Source organism: Glycine soja, chromosome 14 (assembly GCF_004193775.1).
Source record: "Glycine soja cultivar W05 chromosome 14, ASM419377v2, whole genome shotgun sequence".
NCBI classification, from domain to species: domain Eukaryota; kingdom Viridiplantae; phylum Streptophyta; class Magnoliopsida; order Fabales; family Fabaceae; genus Glycine; species Glycine soja.
Window position 1 is genome coordinate 13,595,001 of NC_041015.1, and position 25,520 is coordinate 13,620,520.

The window sequence follows — 25,520 nt, forward strand, 5'->3', positions numbered from 1 at the left end:
CTCTTGTGTGTTTGTTTCCTTCTTCCCTACTCTTTTACTTTCCGTTGTGCATTTAATTTTCGCTTTTACTTTCTGTTATGTTTCTCTTCTACTCCATATTCTCTTAACAACAAAAGTAAAAGCCTTAAAAGAGTAATTTTTAATTGGTAAAGTTTTAGGAATAATTAATTCAACCCCCCTTCTTAATTATTCTGAGGCCACTTGATCCAACAAGTGGTATCAGAGCAGATTTCTTGTAGAAAGTCTAACAACTTCAAGGTTAATGACCTCTTTAGATTCTTTGTCTTTCAAAAGTATTTTCAGGAACAGGTTACTCAAAGCTCATGATGAAGACCAAGTCAACTTATGTCTTATGACAAAATCTGATGAGAATAACAAAGAAGATTCTATAAGGAAGAAATGGTACATAGACAGTGGATGTTCCAAGCACATGACGGGTGATGTATCCAAGTTCACAACTATTTCCCCCAAGAAAAGTGGACATGTTACATACGACGACAACAACAAGGGCAAAATTATTGGAGTAGGTAAAATAGGTACGAGTTCTTCTACTCCTATTGAAAATGTGTTGCTTGTAGAAGGTTTGAAGCATAGTTTATTAAGTGTTAGTCAATTATGTGATAAAGGATATAAAGTATCTTTTGATTTTGAAAAATGTGTTATTAAGCATGAGCATGACAAAGATATTTAACATATAGGTTTTAGAGAAAATAATGTCTACATGATTGATCTAAAACAAAAATCTATAAATGATAGATGCTTTTTAAGTAAAGACTGTGATCCATGGTTATGGCATAAGAGAATTGCTCATATTAACATGGATCATCTAAATAGGTTAATTTCAAAAGATCTAGTTATTTGATTGCATAGATTAAAATTTGAAAAAGATAAGTTATGTGATGCATGCCAAAAAGGTAAACAAACAAAAGTATCCTTTAAATCTAAAAATATTGTTTCTACCACTCAACCATTGCAATTATTACACATGGATTTGTTTGGACCATCTAGGGTCATGAGTTTTGGTGGAAGTTACTATGCATTAGTAATTGTTGATGATTATTCTAGATATACTTGGACTTTATTTCTTACTCATAAGAATGATGCATTTCATGCATTTAGAAGACTTGCCAAAGTTATTCAAAACAAAAAGAATCTCAAAATCATCTCCATCAGAAGTGATCATGGAGGTGAATTTGAAAACAATGATTTTGAAATTTTTTGTGATGAGTATGGTATAGAACACAATTTTTCTGCACCTAGGACACCTCAACAAAATGGAGTAGTAGAAAGGAAAAATAGAGCCCTACAAGAAATTGCTAGAACTCTTTTAAATGACACACCTCTTCCAAAATACTTTTGGGCAGAAGCGGTTAACACCGCATGTTATATTATGAACAGAGCCTTAATTAGACCTATTCTTAAGAAAACCCCATATGAACTTTTTAACAATAGAAAACCAAATATTGCACATTTACATGTTTTTGGATGTAAATGTTTTGTTCTAAACAATGGTAAAGAAAGTCTAGGAAAGTTTGATGCCAAGGCAGATGAGGGTATCTTCCTTGGGTATTCCTTACATAGTAAAGCATTTAGAATATACAACAAAAGAACTATGACAATTGAGGAATCAATACATGTTACTTTTGATGAAACTAACATTACCTCCCCAAGAAAGGAGTTTGTTGATGATATTACAGATACTTTGGAAGATACTCAAAATGAAGAAAGAAATCTGAAAAGAAAGAGAGATGATGAAGACAAGGATGATCAAGATGACACAACACAAGAAAATGATAATCTTCCTAAAGAATGGAAAACTTCGAGAAATCATACTCTTGATAACATCATCGGTGATATCTCGAAAGGGGTAACAACTAGACACTCTCTTAAAGATTTATGCAATAATATGGCATTTGTTTCATTAATAGAACCTAAAAACTTTAAAGAAGCCATTATAGATGACCATTGGATAGTAGCTATGCAAGAAGAATTAAATCAATTTGAAAGAAATGATGTATGGGAATTAGTAGAAAAACCTTCAGATTATCCAATCATAGGAACTAAATGGGTATTTAGAAATAAATTGGATGAAAATGGTATAGTAATTAGGAATAAAGCTAGACTTGTAGCAAAAGGATATAACCAAGAAGAAGGTATAGACTATGAAGAAACTTTTGCACCTGTAGCTAGATTAGAAGCAATTAGGATGTTATTAGCATATGAATCTATTATGAATTTTAAACTATATCAAATGGATGTCAAAAGTGCTTTCTTAAATGGTCTAATTCAGGAGGAGGTATATGTGGAACAACCTCCTGGGTTTGAAGATTCACAAAAACTAGACCATGTCTATAGATTAAAGAAGGCACTTTATGGCTTAAAACAAGCACCTAGGGCTTGGTATGAAAGATTAAGTAAATTCCTATTAGAAAAGAATTTTACTAGAGGGAAAGTAGATACTACCTTATTCATAAAAAAGAAGGATAATGATATCTTGTTAGTACAAATTTATGTTGATGATATAATTTTTGGATCTACTAATGAATCTTTGTGCAAGGAGTTTTCTATTGATATGCAAAGTGAGTTTGAGATGTCCATGATGGGTGAGCTAAATTACTTTCTTGGACTACAAATCAAACAAACAAATGATGGGATCTTCGTCAATCAAGCAAAGTATTGCAAAGAACTCATTAAGAGATTTGGAATGGAAAACTCAAAACACCTGCCTACTTCTATGAATACAAGTTGTTATCTTGATAAAGATGAATCTGGACAACCTGTTGATCCGAAGCAATACAGAGGTATGATTGGATCTCTACTTTACTTATCTGTAAGTAGGCCAAATATTATGTTTAGTGTATGCATGTGTGCCAGATTTCAATCAAATCCAAAGTTTTCACATTTATTGGAAGTAAAAAGAATCATAAGATATCTATTAGGAACAGTTAGTTTAGGATTATGGTATCCTAAGAATTCTTTATGTAACCTAGTAGGATACTCAGATTCAGACTTTGCTGGATCAAAAACAGATAGGAAGAGTACTAGTGGTACATGTCAATTCATAGGGTCTGCACTTGTTTCTTGGAATAGCAAGAAACAAAATAGTGTAGCTTTATCCACAGCAGAAGCAAAATATATTTCTGCCGGTAGTTGTTCTGCACAAATTTTGTGGATGAAACAACAACTATCTGACTATGGAATAGTATTAGATCACATTCCCATAAAATGTGACAACACAAGTGCCATAAACATATCTAAGAATCCAGTTCTTCATTCTAGAACCAAGCATATAGAAATTAGGCATCATTTTATTAGAGATCATGTTTTAAAAGGTGATGTTGTTTTAGAATTTGTAGATACTAAAAATCAACTTGCAGACATCTTTACAAAACCACTAAGTAAAGATACCTTCTATAACATAAGAAGAGAATTAGGACTAATAGATGTTAGTGACTTCTCAAAATAAATTTGTATATTACTATGGTATTTGAAAAATTTATTATTTCCTTATTTGCATGGTTTGGTTGAACAAGTATGTTATTTGACTATGTGGATTTTATAAGTTAATCTGTTTATGATTGCTACTTCATGGTTTTTACTTCATGTTGTGGTTAATATTTTTTATGAATGTTGTATGAATGTTTAAGATATATTTGCATACTTTAAGTTTGATACGCACTTTGGCTTTTTGTTGATGCCAAAGGGGGAGAGAAATAGGGACAAATCAAGAACTCACATGAGTAAACAATTTAATTTTAAGATAAGCATAAATTCAAAAACAAAGGGGGAGCATTTATAAGAGTGATCGACTAGGAAAAAGTGTGTGTGTGTTTCTTGATTTCAGAAGTTGTCATCATCAAAAAGGGGGAGATTGTGGAAGCAAAGCTTCATGATGAATCAACAATGATTCAAAGGTGTTTTGATGATAACAATGGTGACAACAAAAGATGATGACAAAGGTGATGAACAAAAAGCTCAAAAGATCAAAGAACAACTCAAGTGAATCAAAGAACATCTCAAGTAAATCAAGAACAAGTCAAGATCTCAAGAATCAAGATCAAGATTCAAGACTCAAGATTCAAGAATGAAGAAAAGACTCAATCAAGATAAGTATTAAAAAGTTTTTTCAAAACTTTGAATAGCACATGAGTTTTTGACAAAACCTTTACCAAAGAGTTTTTACTCTCTGGTAATCGATTACCATATTGTTGTAATCGATTACCAGTAGCAAAATGAGTTTGAAAAAGTTTTCAAACTGAATTTACAACGTTCCAAATATTTTCAAAAGGCTGTAATCGATTACAATGTTTTGGTAATCAATTACCAGTGTCCTTGAACGTTGAAATTCAAATTTAAAAATAAAGAGTCACATTGTTTCACTCAAAAGCTTTGTGTAATCGATTACACTTATTTGGTAATCGATTACCAGTGTTTGTTTCTGAAAAATCTAAAGATGTAACTCTTCAAAAAGGTTTTGACTTTTTCAAATGGGTTTTAAGTTTTTCTAAAAGTTATAACTCTTTTGAATGGCCTTCTTGACCAGACATGAAGAGTCTATAAAAGCAAGACTTTGTTTTGCATTTTCAATCAATCTTTTCAACAACAATCTTGAACAATTATTCATACAATCCTTTACAAGCCTTGAATCTCTTTGAACTTCTTCTTCTTCTTTGTACCAAAAGCTTTATGAAGTTTTCTGGTTTTCTAAACCTTGAAAACTTGTGCTATTCATCATTTTCATTCTCTTCTCCCTTTTCCAAAAAGAATTCGCCAAGGACTAACCGCCTGAATTCTTTTTGTGTCTCTCTTCTCCCTTTTCCAAAAGAACAAAGGACTAACCGTATGAATTCTTTTGTGTCTCCCTTCTCCCTTGTCAAAGAATTCAAAATGACACAGTCTGAGAATTCTTTTGATTCTTCCCATTCCCTAATACAAAAGCGTTCAAAGGTTTAACCGCCTAAGAATTCTTTTGTATCCCCATTCACAAAGTATCAAAGGTTTAACAGCCTGAGATCTTTGTCTTAACACATTGGAGGGTACATCCTTTGTGGTACAAGTAGAGGGTACATCTACTTGGGTTTGACTGAGAACAAGAGAGGGTACATCTCTTGTGGATCAGTTCTAGTGGAGGGTACATCCACTAGGTTCAAAGAGAACAAGGGAGGGTACATCCCTTGTGAATCTTTGCTTGTAAAAGGATTTTTACAAGGTTGAAAGAAATCTCAAGGACCGCAGGTCGCTTGGGGACTGGAGGTAGGCACGGGTTGTTGCCAAACCAGTATAAAAACTTTTGTGTGTTTGTTTCCTTCTTCCCTACTCTTTTACATTCCGCTGTGGATTTAGTTTTCGCTTTTACTTTCTGTTAAGTTTCTCTTCTACTCCATATTCTCTTAACAACAAAAGTAAAAGCCTTAAAAGAGTAATTTTTAATTGGTAAAGTTTTAGGAATAATTAATTCAACCTCCCTTCTTAATTATTCTAAGGCCATTCGATCCAACAAAATACAATATATAAATTCCTCCTATATCATCTAAATTTTTCTAAATCGCATGTTTTTAACTTCTAAAAAGTGTGTTGCCCATTGCTTGTGAATTTTTTTGATGGTCTCCATGTCTAATGGTTTTCCATCACCAAACCACTACAAAATATAAAATATACAAATTAGTCATGTACATGTAAAATGATTTAAAAGTAGTACACTAATAATTGAAATTTGTTAAAGTAAATATATCATGTTCTACTTATTCTTCAAACCCCCCATGACTATGTTACACATCCAATGCATGACATAATAGCCACACTCATAGCCTCCGCTTTGAACATGACTCTAAATTCAGTATGAAATATATTTGAATCTGATAATTACAAAGTTACAAAATATCCCTACTAATGAATTAAAACATTGATTAAATGACTAACTTTTACTTCAATCTAGGGAGGTGCAACTTGATTAGATTTATCATCCAAACTAGTCTTCAATCTCTTCATTGCACTAGTTAAAAAAAGTGTGGAAGCAAAGCTTCATGATGAATCAACAATGATTCAAAGGTGTTTTGATGATAACAATGATGTCAAGAAAAGATGATGACAAAGGTGATGAACAAAAAGCTCAAAAGATCAAAGAACATCTCAAGTGAATCAAGAACAAGTCAAGAGTTCAAAGATCAAGAAGAACTCAAGACTCAAGAAGAAAGCCTACAAACAAGTATCAAGATTCAAGATTCAAGATCTCAAGAATCAAGATCAAGATTCAAGAATCAAGAATCAAGACTCAAGATTCAAGAATGAAGAAAAGACTCAATCAAGATAAGTATTAAAAAGTTTTTCAAAAATTTGAATAGCACATGAGTTTTTGACAAAACATTTACCAAAGAGTTTTTACTCTCTGGTAATCGATTACCATATTGCTGTAATCGATTACCAGTAGCAAAATGGTTTTGAAAATGTTTTCAAACTGAATTTACAACGTTCCAAATATTTTCAAAAGGCTGTAATCGATTACAATGTTTTGGTAATCAATTACCAGTGTCCTTGAACGTTGAAATTCAAATTTAAAAGTGAAGAGTCACATTGTTTCATTCAAAAGCTTTGTGTAATCGATTACACATATTTGATAATCGATTACCAGTGACTGTTTCTGAAAAATCTAAAGATGTAACTCTTCAAAAAGGTTTTGACTTTTTCAAATGGGTTTTAAGCTTTTCTAAAAGTTATAACTCTTCTGAATGGCCTTCTTGACCAGACATGAAGAGTCTATAAAAGCAAGGCTTTGTTTTGCATTTCAAATCAATCATTCCAATCTTGAACACTTTTCCAATTTATTCAAACAATCCTTTACAAGCCTTGAATCTCTTTGAACTTCTTCTTCTTCTTTGTACCAAAAGCTTTTCTGAAGTTTTCTGGTTTTCCAAACCTTGAAAACTTGTGCTATTCACCTTTTCATTCTCTTCTCCCTTTGCCAAAAATAATTCGCCAAGGACTAACCGCCTGAATTCTTTTTGTGTCTCTCTTCTCCCTTTTCCAAAAGAACAAAGGACTAACCGCCTGAATTCTTTTGTGTCTCCCTTCTCCCTTGTCAAATAATTCAAAACGACACAGTTTGAGAATTCTTTTGATTCTTCCCATTCCATAATACAAAAGCATTCAAAGGTTTAACCGCCTAAGAATTATTTTGTATCCCCATTCACAAAGTATCAAAGGTTTAACAGCCTGAGATCTTTGTCTTAACACATTGGAGGGTACATCCTTTGTGGCACAAGTAGAGGGTACATCTACTTGGGTTTGACTGAGAACAAGAGAGGGTACATCTCTTGTGGATCAGTTCTAGTGGAGGGTACATCCACTAGGTTCAAAGAGAACAAGGGAGGGTACATCCCTTGTGGATCTTTGCTTGTAAAAGGTTTTTTACAAGGTTGAAAGAAATCTCAAGGACCACAGGTCGGTTGGGGACTGGAGGTAGGCACGAGTTTGTGCTGAACCAGTATAAAAATTCTTGTGTGTTTGTTTCCTTCTTCCCTACTCTTTTACTTTCCGCTGTGCATTTAATTTCCGCTTTTACTTTCTTTTAATTTTCTCTTCTACTCCATATTCTCTTAACAACATAAGTAAAAGCCTTAAAAGAGTAATTTTTATTGGTAAAGTTTTAGGAATAATTAATTCAACCCCCCTTCTTAATTATTCTGAGGCCACTCGATCCAATAAAAAGATCAATGTATATATGAGGATAAAAGAATTTACTTATCCATGCTAAGAATAGAGTAAATGAGTTATAATTTAAAACTTAACTTGTTAAGTGCGGCTTTAATGTGAATATCAGGCTTCTTACGCAAGGAACAAAACCATACAACAAGGTCGTTCCTAGGACACCCAATGACAAGCTACCAGTGGCCACTAAATTCGAGAATACTTACCTACCTATAATGCAAACATTCATTTAATGCATTTGTTAAATTTTACTTACTGATTAAAGTAAGGTCTTAGGTAGATCTCTCTTTGTGATTCCTTCACCCATGTTTCAATGTAATTTTGACATTCATCATGTTTATCCTTTGCATTATGTATGGACTAAGGCTCAAGGAATTCATACATGGAACCATGACCCAACCTTATACTTGACTCATCCATAAACCTACTTTTAAGATCACAAATGAAAATTGTTTATCATATATATCACAAGGAATATTAATTATTAGTTAATGAAAGTACACCTTCAAATAAAATTTACTTACATAATCCATAAATGTAGTATAAATATGTTCAAACATTTTTCACCTGATATTATTTCATTTACATCAGAATATGTTATGAAAAAGAATGCTTCTACATTCAGAATCCCAAATTTAGTCCCATTCCACAACAACTCAAGAGGCTTCTTGTAAAGATCATACAAATTTTAAATCAAATTAACTAAGGGATCAGTTCCACCAACAGGTTTCAACCTTTGAACATGTTCATCCTGTTTCTTTGGATGAATTTGTGAATCCCATTTAGTTAATAAACATAATAATTAACCAAATGTTAGTAAACAAGTTTCACAAGATGTCTCGGCCATGCAATGAATTTGTCCAGGTTCTGCCTCACATACTGAACCTCAGATGTGGGAAAAAGGACTTGAGCGTTATCGTCGTAAACTTTTGCAACACTCACATTGACCACATCATCTGCATAAGGCATGTTGTGTATGGTGGACACCTCCTTATATACTTTTCCCAAGGCCACCAGGCGGGTAGAATGATCATCTTGAACGTGTAACCCCATAGTTGGCTTGACATTAGCGACATGCTCTTCCCCTGATGGATTGGCAACAGTTTTAGCACAACTCCCCTTTGTACTCACACATGCATCAAATACTTGGATATCTGCCTCAATGGGGGTTGAGTGCAATGATGCCATTTGGGATAATTCCATTTTGATGACCTTCTTCAACTCTTCTTTCATTTTCTCCAAACTCTGTTTGTTTCCCTCTTCTACTGCTCTCATTCACTCTTCCTTAAGGTTTTTGATTATCTCAACCAACTGTTGTGGGCTGATCAATGCAAAGAAATTGTTGGAGGCATGTGATGCCTGTCCAAAGTATTGGTTGATTGTCACCCCACTTCTTGTAGCTCAAACACGACTTGGGTGTTCCAGTCACCCAATGGCAGTATTGAGTATATCCCTTACGACCATAGGGAACAAAGTTGCCTTGTGTCATTTGTTCTTATAGGGAGTCTTGTAACAACCACGACATGTACATAGATCAAATGAGGTTGTTATTATACAAAAAGTACACATGAAACTGAATATGAACTCATAATTTTATCAAAAATTTCTTGTGTCGCCTTAGATGTCATCTGCCTATATAACTTTGTGTGGGCCAACTTCCACTTCACATGTCTTGCAATGGGAGATAGAGGGTCGACGACCATTGCTGAATCCTCAGTTAGCATTGCTTCCTCTTGTCTTTTCTTCTTTTTCTTCTCCATGAGCTTCTTTTCAAGCAAATCATAACCCCCGCGAGATAGTAAGTGTGGACAGTCATTGTATTTTTTAATTTCCTGAGCTTTCTTTCTATTTCCTTGTGATAAATTGCATAGAATTTCAGCAAATTAATAAAATAAAATTATAAATTTCAATTTCAATTTAAAGAAAAAGACATCCACATCTAACCTGCCAATTCGGGGTTTTGCGGCTTACATCAAATTCCTCCCAAGTTTCTGGATCCAAACCATACTTTTTACTAGGAGCCTGATTATCTTGACCCTTATTGTCTGCATATATGTATTTAGTGGTCAGGGATGACTTAAATTGCCTCCATCAAGTGGCCACCAATGACATCACCTTTTTCTTGGCATTGGATGCTTTTGGGATATCAAATTTTCCTTGCATAAGAAATTGTTATGTAAGAGTTAGTGAATCACAACGTTTTCAACTTAAATTAAACAAATTCAAAAACATAGGTAGTTAACTAGACATACCAAAATGTCATCCCATATTAGATTGCTTAGAGATTCCGGTACAACTTTCCAATTGAAATGGACAATAGAAATCTTTTCTTGAGCTACTACCCCCAAATAGTTGTGGAACTTCTTTTTATGTAGGCCTAATCCTTTCCCAATGGTAGGATTGACATTAACCATTGGCCTGGGTTGATCCAAGTTTCTTACAGTCACGCTTCTCAGTCGTGTAGATTGTCTACTCCTCCTAGACATAGACTCCGAAGGATCTGATGAATGGGAAGGGGACCCTGGGAGTGTTGCCATGACTCTATGAAAAAAAACCAAATTTAAGATTAGCATCAATCACAAAGATACAAAAGTAATAAATTGTAAATATGCACATTAAAAAAAATAATTACATATCATGTAATATCATAAACATTACTTTCATATAATGCAGTTACGTAGGAATGTTCTCCCATAAACTTTCATCATGATCATTATGATTTGCATGTACATCATCCACTTCATGGTCTTCCATTATGGAAGGCATTTGTGTGGAGAAAGAAGTTGACTCACAAATATAAAGTTTTGAATTATAATTCTGGTGACTGATATCACTTGTTCTTTCTTGTAGAACCATTGACTATCTCGGGTCACACAGATCTTGGACATAAAACACTTGCCTTGCTTGTTTTGCCATGATGAAAGGCTCGTCCTTGTGAGCCACCTTATGAAGGTCTATCAAAGTAAATCTCATTTCATCTTGATGTACACCGGTATTTCCATTAACCCACTTACGCTTAAAAAAAGACACTCTGAATTCAATGTAATCAAGCTCCTAGATTTCTTCAATCACTCCAAAGTAAGGCATGAACTCTTGAATCGGGTTGTTATTTGATGCACTACAAAAGTGTTCGGAATCAGCCTCAAGGCTCACCCCACTGTTCTGCACACTATTTTTTTATCATCTTGTGACTTTGTATAGAAGGAATAATTGTTGATATCATATCCCTTCCAAGTAGGGACATTGAGATTTGGCCCAACAACTAACAATCTTAATGTTTTAGAAGCATTGTCATCACCCAAGATTGCATCTTTAAACCAATTTATGAAAGTTTTATTATGCTCTTGCAACACCTTCATGTTCATTTTTGGGTGAGTAGCTGTCATAAATTATTTGTGAGTATCTATATGGAAGAACCTCTTGTGTGTTATTCAATATATACAAATGAGCTTGTGAGACCTCCTATCGACTCATAGTTACAACATTATATTCTCATGTACCCTTACCTCCCCGTCTCCAATCATGACGAGTTTGAGGAAGCCCAACAGGTTTCACTATTTTAGTGTACTCTGAAGAAAACTCAATAGATTATTCAGCAACATATCTTTCAACAATGAATGCTTTTAGTTGGTATTGATTCTCAATATTGAACTTTGGTTAGTGCTTAATTTATCAAAAGGATTCATTCCATCCGAAGCAAGACCAAGCCTTAGGTTTCTTGGCTCTTCCTTAAAATCTGGATATAAACGATCAATTGTATTCCATTGGGGAGAATCAATCGGATGTTGTAGTAATCCATCAGTTTTTCTTCCATCTGCATACCATCTAAGGTGTTTTGCATCATTTTCGTTAGCAAACAATCGCTTAAACCTTGGAATTATTGGAAGATACCATAACACCTTTGTTGGACGACCGTTGGTTGTTATTGCATCATCACTATAGTCGTCATCCTTCACTTTGTACCGTGATACACCATAGGTGGGGTTTGTGCATTTCGACAAACTAATTTTTGTACACTATGCAATCATTAGAGCATGCATGTATTTTCTGGTACTCCATACCCATAGGACATAATATCTTCTACGCCTTGTAGTGATTTTTTGGCAACATGTTATCTTCAGGAAACATCTTCAATAACACAAGCAATTTTGTGAAGCTTTTGTCACTTCACCCAAATCTTCCCTTCAAGTTGACTAGTCTAACACTGCTGACTACCGTGTGAAGGTTGTGCACCCCAAATACAATGACTTCTTTGAATCACTTTGTAATTTCTCATAGAAATGTGCATGTACTTGCCGAAAACGCTCTTGTCCAAGATCAGGTATCATGTCTTCTATATGATCTCCAATGTCTACATCCACTGACTCAGTGTAAGAGACTGTTGGCATGTCTTGCAATTCATCATGCTATATCCATTTTTTATAATTCAGAATGATCCTGTCACATAATATGTGATCTTTTGTCATTCACTATCTGGCATCTCCCCTTCCCACATTTAACACATGGATAGAAAAATTTTCGACCTATACATGGTGCATTACGTTTAGTAAATTCCAAGGATTGTTCAACCTCATTCTCACACTTGTCACTAATGCGTGATGCTTTCATCCAACTTCGATCCATGTTTCCCCTCTGCTGTCATACTCATAAGATTATCCCATATGCATGAAAACCTCACTTTTTTCATTAAAGGTGTGGCTCTATCCCATTTAGGAAGACATTTTTTTATAATAGATTGATGCGTAAATGTTAAGTCTCTTTTCTTAGATTTAATAAAATTTTAACAGTATTTTGCATTGATCTCCAAGTACACGACATGAAAGTAGTGACATGAATTTCACTACAATCAAGTATGCACCTAGAGAACAAAGTGAAATGCACCATACCAAAATTTCATCAAATTTAAGAAAAAAGAGTTTACCTATACATATGAATCTACTATAAAAAATGACTCTTCCCAAACTGTCCAAATGGACAACTCAAGGTTCAATACAATGATTAAACCAAACTATCCATATTAATCAATGTATTGAATCTCAAATAGGAAACCAAGGTTCACTCACAATGCAGATAACTTTAATATAAAACAATACTCATATATCAACAAACACAACAAACGAAACAAAGAAGTGTCACAAAGACTAGCGTACCTCAAAAGATGCTCATAAACAACAACTTTTTTTTATGAAAATTGTTTTGACAACAACTGTATTGTACATAACAGTTAATTTGACACTTCAAATGTATGAGGTTTTGAAAATCTATGGCCAACATTATGCAGGTCCAACCACAGATTCAAATAGAGCAGCCATGATAATAATGACAAGATGCACAATGAGATACATACAATTGGCTAGAATTACACAATGGGTGGATAGTCCAACATATTGGAGTTGAAAATTGATTTTGAAGATAAGCAATCAGTTCATGTGGTTATGGAGTTGTGTGCTGGATTCAAAGGTGCTTTTATTGTGTTTTCTCGTCATTGAAACTTATTAAACATTGTTTGTATGGTGTTTGATAGTTAGAATTTGTTTCCCACTTTATCCTTTTATGTGTGTACTTGGGCAAGGTTGAGAAAATAATTTTTCACTAGAGAGGCTTAGCTATATTCCAGTTCTGTTAGCTACCCAAAAAATGATTTAATTTATTGAATGTAAACGAACATAAACACGAAATCTCCTCTATGGAGGCTCCCTTTCTTACAAGCTTGTTAATTGTCTGAATGAATCCTTTCATAGTTTCACCCTTTCCCCATATTTATCTAATTGATCCCCTCCAACTAATTACTCTAGTACCCAACTAATTTTCCCTTCACTTCTATCTAACACATAACAAGGCTGGTTGTTAGAGTTATTACTAGTAGAAGTGTTTCATATTCAAATACTGAATTTAGGGGTTAAAAACTTATACGTGTCAAGTTCTTTCCATATGTAGTGATGATTCCATACCCATATAGGTGTGACAACAACAACAAATGTTGCATTTGAGCATGTTAGTCACCGAGACTAGGGACTTTTTAGATACCATATTTTTGGAACCAAATATACTTGTGTGTTATATTATCTATCCTTTAAACATGTCAATTGTTTAGTTATAGGACATTCTATATGTGATAGAAAATGAAACAATGTTGAACATGAGTGAAGTGATTAATTACCTTTCAATAGGGGGGAGAACCTCAAGAAAATTAATGGTTGAATTCAAAATCCACCCTCTTTTTTTCTCTAATGTTCTTTTTTCAATTATATAATTTTTCACTATATTGTCAGTGTATATTTGGTTCCCCAGTCACTTCTGATTCATGGAAAAGGAAGATTCAACTGCTCTGAATCCCTAAGCTTAAGCATTGATGTTTGTCGCACATAAAACCCTCAATGCTCTCCCTTTGTACAAACTGTCATCCCTAGAAAAACATAACGACCCAAAATTTCTAGGTTGACTGCTTATCTGCATTTAACTTCCAAATTGAGGTAATAAAATGTTCTGTTTAGATAAACTTCTTTGTAAATTCTTAAGGTAGACGAAAATTAATAAATAAAATTCTATAACATAAGGTCAACTTACACTTCAACTTTTAATTCATGTGATATAACTTGTTGAAAAAGTAAGCTATATAAGTTGATTTTAAGTTCATAAAACAATTTAATTTCATCCTTTTATTTTCTTCTTCAATGTATTCATAGGAAAAAAGTGTTTGGACATGCAAAATTAATTGACACCTTAAGAGAAATAGATAGAGAAGAGACACAGATATTAGAAAAAAACTACTATACTTCAATGGATAGCAAAATATATTGATAGATGATACAAATAATACACACAACTGACCAACAGATAGCACTGTATAAAAACATATTTCTAAAAGATACTCAAGACAGGGATTCAGCCATAGAGATCAATTAATAGTCAAAACTACTCAAACTACAATAAAAAGCACACATACCATTTAATAGTTAAAATTATAGAGATTCAAGTTTTAGAGCGCTGAAGTAAGACTGGAATTCCACATGAGAAAATTTAAGATTTTGTTGTTCCTTAGTCTGTGATTAAGAGCTTGGGCCAACATATAATATCATGAATTTTGTATGAGTTCTGAACTGTTCAACAATTATTTCATCATCTTAAGCAACATAATCATCCTATTTATCAAGGTTAAAAACAAAATGTTATTACAACACCCTAAATAGTATGAAAGCCAAGATCACCATCAGAAATACATCTTGAATTAATACAAAACTTAAATATATTCTTAGAAGCAAAGCCCGATAATGGTCATAGATTTAGAAAGTTTTATTATACTTCTATTATAATCAATTTAATCCTGCCACGAACAATGGCAATAGAGAACTACTTGATTTGGAGATTACTAGTTGGATAAGATAGTTTAACACTCTAAAAAGCACAATAAACTGGAGTTCTCAAAATTGAAAAAAGACAAATAACATTTTCTAAAAATAGCTAAATTCAGCATGAACACTCACATCCTAGCATATGAATTCAAAATCAAATACTTCTAAAAAGACAGAAGACACATAGGCTAGGCCAGTTTGAAAGACATGCACCTTTTATGGATGAAAACATTTCGTTGCAACTTAGGCGGGTATCACATAAGGAAACCAAAAAACTAGCCCCTCATTCGTTGAAAGTGGAAATAAGAAAATATATAAATTGAACTGCCAAACCCAAACTAAAAATACATTGAATAACTTAAGCAAGAGAATAACATAAAAACAGAACAAAAGGAAAATTAAAATATAAAAACCTTTTGAAGTTGAGTTGATGAATGCCCATGGTAAGAATCATCTGAACAAAAATAGTAATCATTTCTCATAGCAAGGATACACTTTAATTATGAAAATTAATAGAACAATGTAAGAAACATCTGATCAATGTGCATCTTAACCATTCTAAGTACAAGAGGTGCACCGACATGATCCAAGTATGATATTGGAGATAGAAGAGTTGCAACCTCAACCTTTTCTACTATCTCCGGTTGAGTGAAAGCAGCAAAAGATATAATTGTCCCCTATGGAGGATGGGAAACACAAAATGTATGCTATATAGCAACCACCAAATAGCAAGTGAAAAAAAAAGACTATGTTAACAATTATAAATATTTGTGAATGCCCAACTACAAATATCTTTGAGTTTGTTACTGAATTAATGTAATTGATCATTTCCGCAACATCATACAGGGCTAATTCCTGACAACTCCAATCCCAAAATTGCTACAAAGGGACAAAAGCTTAATTAGTCACACGACTTACATCACAGATATGATGAAATGTATTACAAACTTGGACTCCAACTGTTTCACAAAAGATAAAAAGGCATTAACAAAATGAAAAGTTTCGATTTAATTGTTGATTTCATAACTAAAAATTTAAGGGAGTGTATAAGAGAAATAATACGGTTAACTGATTAACTCACATTCTCTGATTATGCAACAATTAAACATACATATTTCAAAATGAAATTCAAAATGTGCATAATTAGATTAAAAAATGACTTTCCTAGTAGACATTTACAATCACTCATTATATATACAATTTAAAAAATTAACAAATTATAAAAATGAAATCTCTTTCTACTCCAAGCGTTTATTCAACTGATTCATTTGTTTATCCATGGTATTTTGCAAAAGAATGTGCTTTAACTATTTTGCTGCTTCATCAATTTCCCTAGAATCCTCATTTGCAAAATAGGGAAAAAGAAGATACTGAACCAAAAGTGTAAGAGGAAATAATGTTAAGGTTAAGCAAAGTATCAACACACTTTCCTTCTCAATTCAATGCTTGAAAATCATCGCATCGATTCCACAAACCACTGCGAACTAGAGTTTTCTTGAGCAATTGTGAATCCAATGACGTTGGTGATGCCGCTAGCCAACAACCTATCAATCTATATCCATCTTTTCCTCTTCTTCAAACTCTAATAACAAAATGTGAGTGAAATAACAAAGCTTTTGGTTGAGGGTTTTGCACCGTCATCAAGTTGGAGTCCTAAGAAGGATGTGAGGACATCCACTACGAAGAAAGTTAGGGAACTTAGTGGTAGGGATGGCCTAGTCAGGGGCGAGTTTAGGGTGAGTGGGATGGGGGAGAGGGTTAAGGTTTTAGAATTGAGGGTTTTTTCTAAGAAAACATTGTCCATAAACACTTCTTCCGAATCATCAGGGTTTGCTTCGTTGGTGTTCTTAATGCTTACGGGACATGGGTGAGGCTCTAGATCTGACTCTGCCATGGGTGCAAAAAGAATGGGGTGCATAGCTTCAACAAAGAAGGGGTGCAGAGCTTCGATGGAGAAGAGGCGGGAGAGAGGAAGGGAGATTCAAGTGAGAAGGGAGCTAGGTTCGAGTAGTGAGAGCGATGGTACGACCTCATCAAGTGCTAACATTTCGAAAACCACGATGGTTTTATAGTTAACCATCTTTGAACTCTAACAAATAATAACAATTTTTCTGTAAACCATCTTTCAACAACATAAATGGTTTTTATAAAACCATCGTTGTCCACTTCAATTTATTTACAAAATTGTTATCATGTTTTCTTCGTTGACAACCGTCATCGATGGAATGTCATAGAAAGCTATTTATTTAGTAGTGACCATACTACTGAACTCCTTATTTTCCCACCAACAATCAAGTGACATAAAAGGTTTAGGTCCCAATCTACTTTTTCATTCCTCAATACTAATGGGCAAGGATCAGATACATTTATATCAAAAACATATTGTGAACATCCCTCCCATATGCCATTCCACTCTCTTATTACAAGGAATTTTATCAATTCTACTCATAGCTTTACCATTTTGAGGAAACCAAGTGAACTTCCTCCCAACAACCGGTGCATTTTCCAACTCCATGTCTCCAATGAAATGATTGAATTCCCTTTTTCACCATTCCCCACATCTACAACACATTCCCCTTGTTTTTCACAACATCTTTTAGCACAATTGAAGTCCCCCAAAATACACCACACCTTACACAAACTTCTTTTAAGCTCAACCAACTTTTTCCATAACCTTTTCTTTGACCCCAAGTCACAAGGTGAATAAATATTAACAATTACCACCTCAACATCATCTTTTATCCACATTCCTTCAAGTACAATAAAGCCATTACCAATAAAAGAGTTATTGAGTTAAAAATACTCATAACTCCACAAACATAGTAGACCTCCTACTTTATTGACGGTTGAACTCATGACCCATTCCACCTCTTGATCCAACCACAAAGCTTGACAAATCTCTTTAGAAATAGTTTCTCTCATTGTCTCTTGAATACACAATAGTTGTACATCTTCCCTAACCACCACTTCTTTTACAAATTTCCAATTCACCCTCTAATCACCTCAAATTATATGTCAACATTCTCATAATTCACAAATATTATTTCCCTTCTTATGCTTCTTTTTGTCATCTTTAGCTTCCTCTATATCCCTCATTTCTAAAAGAGTAATCCTTTCAACAACATGATCACCAATACCTTTTACTTTCACACCCATCTACTATCCCACCTTCCGCACTTGACACACATCACTAGTTTCATCCTTCAAAATGATAAGTTTATCATAGTTTTTTTTATATAGGCATAAGGAATATTGTTGTTGAAACAAAAAGAAGGGTTGCTCAATCCACCTTTTTTGTTAGAATTGGCTTCAGAAGAGGATTTAGTCATACATTGAATGGGTCCTTTAATCACCTATTTCGATCCTAGTGCTGACATAACCATAAGATAGGCTACTTAGCTCTTCCTCCACTCTAACCTTGTATATTTCGCCATAATTTCATATGGTTGTAACATACATGAATGACTGGATAGAGGAACATCTCAAAAGAAATCTTGCGTGTGCTAGTCTCCTTAAACTTTGTGTGTCCTCATCCAATCGAACCATCTAATCTCTCACACTAAGGATCTTATATAAGCGAATTTTGAAAATAAGGGTTCGGGAGTTGTTTATGCATGGGCAAGTTATTAGCACCACACGCGCCCATCATAAGGGATGACAACCTTTAATCGAGTGTACACAACATGACTTCAAAATTATTTATTTTTTCCCTTTTTATATTTTTTATTTTTTTGGGGTCGACAAGGGGGATGCCCTTGCTTCTACGTATCCTCAGGTGCGATGAGGAATTCAGACCTACGTAGTTCTTTAAAGTGAGAAAGTTTGTGTGTTGAGTTGGTTTTATGCTTTTGAAAGATTCATGTTTATTACAAGCAATAAGGACGTTAAGGTGTTGGACCTTGAAACGATCTCAAGTGATGTTTGATGGAGAAAAGTTTAGTTATGAGTTGGTTTTATACTTTTGACAAGAAGATCGTTAAGGCATTGAACTTTGAAACGATCTCAAGTGATATTTGATGGAGAGAAGTTAGTTATGAGTTGTTTTTTTTTTTAATTTTGGTTTTTGTTTATTAGCTTTCAATCTTTTTAAGACAACAATTTTTTTTTACGGCACTAGTGATTGGTTAGCATTAAACTTTACAAATAAGAACGAGATCATCGAAGATAAATGGAGAAGATGAATATGCACGTAATAACAGAGGGGACCCCTAAGGGTACATAGATTATATTCAACTCTTAAAAACAAAACTAATCGACTGTTGCATGAGGAATACAGAACAAGATAACAATGTAGGGAATGACCACGGTCGCGATTCAGTAATGCCTCAGCTTCATTTCTTCTTCTTCATTCTTCTTCTTCTTTCTCTCTTTCTCTTTCTTTTTCTCTCAATTCCTGAACCTTGGAACCCCTTAAAGCCCCCAACATGGCTATTTATAGGGAAAAATCCATTTTGGGGCGGCTGAAGCTCGCCCTGGCGAGCTGATGCTTAGCTCTAAAGGAATGAGCTTGCCTAGGCAAGCTGGTTGCTTAGGCACGAAGCTATTTCATGGCCCAGGCAAGCCAGATGCTAGCTTGAGCGAGCTAGGGTCAAGAAAAATCTAAAAAAAGACCCTTTTGCCCCTTTCCTTGGTTTTGTTTTCTTGATCAAAACACTGAGTGATTCCTTGCTTCGCACTGTAACTGGTGCCAAATATTGTAATTCGACTAGCAAAAATCAAAATATCATATCGAACGATATTCCCTGGACGAAATTAGGGTATGATAGTTGCCCCTCTTTATTTATCTTTTATTGAAAATGAAAAGGTAAGTAAAAATAAGGACACTAATTTCATCTGAGCAATCTTGCTATTTGAAACCGGACGCCAGAGGAAACAGAGGAAGTGAAACCGAAAAAGCAAAAGTACATTGACATTGAAATATCGAAAGCATCAAGCAAAAGACATTGTAGTCTTGTAAAACATAAGACGAGAGATATTGAAGTCTTTGTAAAAGACAAAAGACATTAAAGTCTTGTAAATGTTAAAGACACAAGACATTGAAGTCTTGTAAATGTAAAAGACAGAAGACATTGAAGTCTTTGAAAGCGTAAATGACTAAAGACATTGTAGTCTTTGAAAGTGTAAATGACTGAAGATATTGTAGTCTTTGAAAGCGTAAATGACTAAAGACATTGTAGTCTTTGAAAGCATAAATGACTAAAGACATTGTAGTCTTTGAAAGCGTAAATGACTGAAGACATTGTAGTCTTTGAAATCATAAATGACTAAAGACATTGTTGTCTTTGAAAGCGTAAATGACTGGCGAGAGATATTGAAGTCTTTGTAAAAGACAGAAGACATTAAAGTCTTGTAAATGTAAAAGACAGAAGACATTGAAGTCTTTGAAAGCGTAAATGACTAAAGACATTGTAGTCTTTGAAAGTGTAAATGACTGAAGATATTGTAGTCTTTGAAAGCATAAATGACTAAAGACATTGTAGTCTTTGAAAGCGTAAATGACTGAAGACATTGTAGTCTTTGAAATCATAAATGACTAAAGACATTGTTGTCTTTGAAAGCGTAAATGACTGAAGACATTGAAGTCTTTGAAAGCGTAAAAAGACTGAAGACATTGTAGTCTTTAAAAGCGTAAATGACTGAAGACATTGTAGTCTTTGAAAGCGTAAATGACTGAAGACATTGTAGTCTCTGAAAGCGTAAATGACTAAAGGCATTGTAGTATTTGATAGCGTAAATGACTAAAGACATTGTAGTCTTTGAAAGTGAAAAAGACTGAATACATTCTAGTCTTTGAAAGCATAAATGACTAAAGACATTGTAGTCTCTAAAAGCGTAAATGACTAAAGACATTGTAGTCTCTGAAATCGTAAATGACTGAAGACATTGTAGTCTCTGAAATCGTAAATGACTGAAGACATTGAAGTCTGTAAAAGCGAAAATGACGAAAGACATTGAAGTCTCTAAAAGCGTAAATGAACGAAGACATTGTAGTTTTTGAAAGCATAAATGACTGAAGACATTGTAGTATGTGAAAGCATAAATGATTTAAGACATTGCAGTCTCTGAAAACGTAAATGACTGAAGACATTGTAGTCTCTGGCAGCATAAATGACTGAAGACATTGTAGTCTCTGAAAGTGTAAATGACTGAAGACATTGTAGTCCCTGAAAGCATAAAAGACTCAAGACATTGTAGTCTTTGAAATCATAAAGCAAAAGACATTGTAGTCTTGGAATCATAAAGCAGAAGACATTGTAGTATTTGAAAGCATGAAAGACAAAAGACATCGTAGTCTTTGAAATCATAAAGCAAAAGAATTGTAGTCTTGGAATCATAAAACATATGACATTGTAGTCTTTGAAAGCGTAAAAGACAAAAGACATTGTAGTCTTTGCAATCATAAAGCAGAAGACATTGTAGTTTTGGAAAACATGAAAGCAAAAGACATTGTAGATAAAGCAAAGGATGTTAAGTCCTATGAAAAAAATAAAGGACGTTGAGTCTTATGAATCATGCAATTGGATTTTGGCAATTGGTATATAATGAGAAATCTATGGACTCATAGCCTGATGTGAAACATGGGTGTCATACCCTAATTTCGTCTAGGGACCATTGTTTGTCAGCATGTGACCTCCGTTTGACCACTTCAAAATGTTTAATACCCATTACCGTGGAATCCGTAAAGTTTCGGGATGTTTTGGAAAGAAAACAGCCAAAAATACAAAAGTGGGGGGTGAACTTATCAAACACGCGGGGGTGCACTCAAGAAACTTTATCTAGAACACTCTTGAAGGTGGGGGTGAACTTATCAAAAGGGGGTGCACTCAAAAATATTCCTTAGGAAGCCTCTGGGCGGCAACCACCTCCCATTTTCTCCTATAAATAGGGGGAGGAGGCTGAGTTTCAAGGGCCCCTGACCTCTATGCGTTGTATTTTAGTTGTTTTTAGCGAAAAGAAGTGAAAAAGGAAGGAAATCCAAGTCGAGGTGCTTCTGTAACGCTTCTGAGATGTTTCCATGAGCGATTTCGTGAAGATTTTCCGCCGTTCTTCGTTCGTTCTTCATTTGTTCTTCGGTCTTCAACCAGTAAGTTTTTGAATCTGAGGCTTTCAATTCATTCTTGTTTTGTTCGCTTTCATTCTTCATCTCGTTTACTTTCAGTATTCTTTTCTTTCGCTTTTAACGAGCTTTTGACCATTTATTTAAGCCGTTATCTCGCCAAATAATTGATAAAATGAATTTCAACTGATCATTTGTGTTGTAATATCGTTTAATCAGTGTTAGAAATAAAAGCTAACCGATCGTTCTTGCTGTAACCTCGGTTAAATCAAAAAAGGCAAAAATAATAATAAAATAATCAAAATATCTTAGAAAAAAATTTAATAAAATAATCAAAACATCTTTGAAAAAATATAAGAAAATGATCAAAATATCTTTGAATAAAATAATAATAAAAAATTAATGAGACGTTTTTCTTTGAAAGTTTCCTTGAATGAATTGATTAATAACCAAAGAGAAACTAAGGCTAAAATCAACTCCCAAACCAAGCTTTGTCCGCAAAATTCACTTAAAACCGTTTTAAGGTCCAACGCCTTAGATGGTCGTCTTTGCTTTTATCGGTTAACATGGACTGTTCAAAATCATAAAATCAACACATAACTTTACCGCTTTTGGCAAGAACTACGTAGGTCTGAGTTCCTCATCGCAATTGAGGATACGTAGGAGCAAAAACCCTGCTTTTGTCGACCACCCCTTTTCAAACAAACCAAGAGATTGTTAATGGTCCAATGCATTAACGTTTCTCTCTTTTCCAAAATCACGAAGAACTACGTAGGCCTGAGTTCCTCATTGCAATTGAGGATACGTAGGAGCAAAAGCTCCACTTTTGTCGACCACCCCAAGAGATCGTTAATGGTCCAACGCCTTAACGTTTCTCTCTTTTCAAAAACCAAGAGATCGTTAATCGTCCAACACCTTAATGTTTCTCTCCTTTCAAAACCAAGAGATCGTTAATGGTCCAACGCCATAACATTTCTCTCCTTTTCAAAAATCAAAAGATCGTTTAAAAGTCCAACGCCTTAAACGACTTTTGTTCGGTTAAAATCGATCTAATGGAAAGATATCAAAACAACTTAACCAACGTTCAGTTCTTACTAAAGAACTACGTAGGTCTGATTTCCTCATCACACTCGAGGATAAGTAGGAGCAAGGGAAACACCCTTGTCGACCACAAAAAAGTAAAAAGCATAAAAAACACACAAAAGTAAAATACATAAAAAAAACATAAAAAGGGAAAATGCATAGTTTTGAAGTCATAATTGCACATTTGATTAAAGGTTGCCGTCCATTGTGACGGACGCGTGGGGTGCTAATACCTTCCCCGTGCGTAAAAATAACTCCTGAACCTTTCACACTTAAAGTTCGTAGACCACTTGTTTCGGTTTTTCTGACGTTTTCCTCGAATAAACGTTGGTGGCGACTCCGTGCGTTTTCCTTCCTTGGAAGATGCTCCCGTGAGTCTCGTGTCGCCCTTCCGCCGAAGGGTAGGTCACGACAATGGGTTTTGGAATGCATGGACATGCAAACTTCTCCCTAATTGGGTGGTCTTAATTTTGTTTTCTTTTTTCTTCCTTTTCTTTGTGAAAAAACACAGACTAACTGTCTTTTATAAAAGACGTGATAACTCATGCAACCTCATCCTATCTTTTGCAAATATCTTCGGAGACTCCCTCAAAGTGTGTGTTTTGATTAAATCACTTGACAATTTTGGATGACGGTAGTGGAGCCATTTGACATTTAATCAATTAATTTAAATATTGATCCTAGGGTTCGTCCCTTTCTTTTTGTTTAAAACCTTCTATTATTCTACACAACAAGGAAACATAAGGCTTTGGGATCGATCGTGCACCCCATTGATGGATGGCGATGGATTGTCACACTTTGGTATATGACCAAGTGAAAATTTCCTGATTTAAAGTCATAGAGTGATGCCTAGGGTATGTCGATCCCACTGAAACTTGATGACATGGGTTGATCCCAAAAGAATTTATACAAAAAAGACCACCCTTGGATTTAAAAAGAATCCTAAGGAGTCTGCATAAGCCTACTATCACAATTGTCTTTGGGAATTTTTCATGAGCTCCTGGTCGAATGAATTTTCTTCTCAAATTTGCAAGTGCGGAACCTCAAGGATTCACTTATATATATATATATATATATATATATATATATATATATATATATATATTTTGCAACAATCACAAGAGTGTGCGGATCCAACTTTAAAGCAACATTAATAATTCCTTGATCCACATGGGCTTTATTGGGCTTGTAACGTGGTCAGGGGTAAAAGGGCTATGAAAGAATGGATTAGAGAGTCTCAAAGAGTGTTTAAGGATTATATTGAGTAAGAACCTCAAGAGCGTTACTTGTACTTTTATTCATTTCAACTTTTGGGTTGGGCTATACTCCTTTTGCCTTATACATTAATCCTTATTGCACTTTTGTGCATTCTTTGTAAAATCTGGAGATCTTTTGTGATGTACCTCCATGTGGAGCTTGTAAGCCTTGGATCTTCTTTATCAATGGAGTCCCTTACTTCTTAAAGATCATGGTAGTGGAATGGAGAAGAAAGAGAGATGATTGGAGACGCCACTTCAAGGAGAATATGAGTAAAGAAGAAGCTCACCACCATAGGAAGCAATGGATAAGAGCTTGAAGGTAGGAGAAGATGAGTGAAGGGAGAGGGAGAGAAGGAGCACGGAATTTTGTGCCTCAAATGAGGTTTGAACTTTGAAGTGTAATTCTCAAATGATCAAAGTTGAAAAATTCACACACATGACCTCTATTTACAACCTAAGTGTCGCACAAAATTGCAGGGAAATTTAAATTTCTATTCAAATTTCACTTGATTTTGAAATTGAATTTGTGGAGCCAAAATTTCACTAATTATGATTAGTGAATTTTAGCTATGATTCAGCCCACTAATCCAAGATCAAGTCCAAGATTCTCCACTAAGTGTGCTTAGGTGTCATGAGGCATGTAAATCATGAAGGACATGCACAAAGTGTGACTATATGATGTGACAATGAGGTGTAGCAAGCAAATGTTCACCTCCCCCTCTAAAATTTAATTGGATTGGGCTTCTCCCAATTTAATTAAATTTATTTCCCAACACACACATCAAATATTCACTTAATGCATGTGAAATTACAAAACTACTACCCCTAATACAAAAACTAGTCTATGTGCCCTAAAATGCAAGGGTTGAAAAATCCTACATTTCTAGGGTACCCTACCTACATTATGGAGCCCTAAATACAAGGCCTAAAAATAATGAAACCTTAATTTAATATGTACAAAGATAAGTGGGCTCATACTTAGCCCATGGCCCGAAATCTACCTTAAGGCTCATGAGAACCCTAGGGCCTTCTCTTGCATCTCTGGCTCAATCTTCTTGGAGTCTT